General features: G+C 35.3%; 1 long non-coding RNA gene across 1 annotated transcript; it reads left to right on the top strand.

Moving 5' to 3' along the window:
* On the top strand, nucleotides 1-2,755 carry LOC122051577. Its single transcript, XR_006131461.1, has 3 exons — nucleotides 1-333; nucleotides 411-470; nucleotides 2,641-2,755. It is a non-coding gene; the product is annotated as an uncharacterized LOC122051577 (long non-coding RNA).

The following is a 2,755-nucleotide window of genomic DNA, read 5'->3' on the forward strand; positions in this document are numbered from 1 at the left end:
CCGATCCACCCTAAGTGCCGCTCCGATCCTCTCCCTTTCTCTTCCCTTAGCTGCTCTCGTCATCGCTGCTTTTCTCCTTGCTCCTCCCTAATCTGCTCTCGTCGGCGCTCCTCTCCCTTTCTCCTCCCTCTACTCTCGTTCGTTGCCGCTCCTCTCCTTAATCTGCTCTCATTGTCGCTGGGATCTTCACCCACGCTCACGCATACCTGTGCCGCCGTCAGCCTCCACCACGATTCCTCCACAGCACTGCCTACACGCCGTGATTCTGCCTTTCTCCTCCCAAACTCATTCTTGTCGTCGCTGCTCCCTAATCTGCGGATCTCACCGTGATTTGTAATTTGTTTTTTTAATGTTGTGGATTGGAAGCTTTGTATTGTATATGCTCCTAACTAATTTCTTGTTTTTTTTAGGTTGTGGATTGGAAGTTTTGATAGTCACCTTGCTCCTTTCTACATAATCGAATCAAACAGGTATATATAATAATAGTTTTAAGTTTCAGTCCTTATCTAACAAGCTTCACTTGTATGTGTGGTTGGTTTATTTTCTTTGAATTGTGATGGATATGTTTCTTTCTTATGTAACGTGATCAATCTTAGTGAGTGTTATGAGATCTAGGGATTCTTTAGTTTGCTCCACAAGCTTCACTCAACTCTCTTGATATTTTTCCTCTCTTCTTTTGTGTATAAAAAGAGTTTGTTGGTTTGATGAAACCCACATATCCAATCCTAAATTAGTAGCTGGGCTGACAAAGTGTGATTATGATGTTATTTAGATGTTTGTGACATCCTATGTAAATGCTTGGGAAAAACTAGTTGTTTACTATTTACTTCAATTATTTATATTTAGTTATCTTGTTTTTTTTCTGCTAAGAGAAAAATATTTCTATCTTTTCATTTGTGAAAAGAATTGTTGATAAATGAACTGAAATAACAATGTTTGGGCTTTGGATTAAGCTAACATCTTTGACTTCACATGTTTGAGAGATTGCACTTTGTCCGTTAACATCACAGATAGTGACAATAAAGCTTTAGTATTATGACTTACTTTTGAGATCTGCTTCCATTAGCTATGGAAAATATTCTTTTGCTGATTCACTCTCTTCTTCTCAAGCCAATACAAAGAAACTAGTTGGAAGTTTTACAAAGGTTTGATGAGATCATTGCAGAAAATAGGTTGCACTCGTATATTAGTTGTCTACTGCTAGATTGACTAATAATTACAGTGCCTCTCTGCAACATGATTCTAAATTTGCTGATTTGCAAGTTGGCCTTTTATTAGCAACTATGCTATATCCAATGTTTTGTTATTATTGTGTGTGCAGATGTTTGTGATGATATATGTATATTTGTACTCTGTAGTATGAAGCTGATTGGAGTTCTAGAAATTGGGACTTCTCATTAGTTTCTGGAGAGCACTCCTTATTCAAGATAATCTTCTAGTAGTTGTCAATTCAACGAGAACTTGCATAGGTTTATATAAACTATTTCTTTTTTCTTTATTGGAATGCATCTGGATTCTGGATTATTTTATTCTTAATCCTAGACAATTGGTACTAGAAAATAAATGAATGATTTATATTTCTACGATGAAAAAATTAAGTTCCAAGAAACACGGAGGAGTGCTAGAAAATCAGAGTAGTGCAAGAGTAGTGCTGGAAGAAATCAAGTTTCAAGAAGCTGAGTAGTGCTAGAAAAACTTATTGAGAAATCAAAGAGTCAGGTCTTGGTCGATATGGGGGTTTGTAAACCATTAGTGAAAGAGTTCATTAATAAGTCTAGGAACTTTAAGTTTAATGAACTCTCCCTTAAAATGTTTTGATACTAAGGTTTTTTATAGGGAACAAACAAAATTTTCAGTGTAGGTCTAGAAGTAAACTCCTATTCTATGATTTATTCCTAGAGTTCTTGATTAAAGGCTTGGAAGAGTTGAATTTTGAGGAGTCGACCTATGACATCTTTCAGTCCCACTACTTCTGTGTTTTGCATGAGAAGACAAATCTGTCAGTGTTGAGTGTTGTGCTTCTCTACAGCTAAACTTTGATTTATACCACTTTGCTCATAAAAGGGAGATCTCATGTAGAAGAGTAGCATATGCCTAGTGCACAGTATTTTAAAATTTTATCCACATAGTGTTGGAGGGCTTGATGGAAGTGCTTAACCTATCACCTAAATTAGCGAACCAAATCCTCTTTCTCAATCTTGACCATGATGATAAAAGTTCATTTTTATCGTCTTAGTGGTGTGCACGATAACTAACATACTGCTTTGACTTGTATTTGAGTTACAAATTCATTAATATTTTAAGAGTTTTACCAATTTAGTTCTTCTCTTTAGTACTTAATATTAGTTCCTATTATTTGTTTGAAAGTTGCCTGAGGTCCTTGAATGAGGGAAATGCCGGTAATGCTTTTCTTTTGATCAAACTTAAATGCTTCCTAGGTGGAAATCAGACCATCAATTTATTTATATATATGGATAGAAGCAAATCCTATATATATATATATATATATAGGATTTGCTTCTATCCATTGTAAGTGTGAATATATTCATTCAGCCATTCTGAAACTTCAAGTCATGGCTTTGTACATTTCCTCCTACATTAAAATAAGCATCAAATTTTCATAGTAGTCTTCATTGACAGATATTAGATCATCATGGTGTCACCTAGGATATCCACTAGAAGCAACACGATCATCAGAAAACTACAACATACTCAAAAGATAAACTAAAATTTCACATGATCTTGTTATACCAAC

Source organism: Zingiber officinale, chromosome 3A, assembly GCF_018446385.1.
Source record: "Zingiber officinale cultivar Zhangliang chromosome 3A, Zo_v1.1, whole genome shotgun sequence".
Lineage (NCBI taxonomy): Eukaryota > Viridiplantae > Streptophyta > Magnoliopsida > Zingiberales > Zingiberaceae > Zingiber > Zingiber officinale.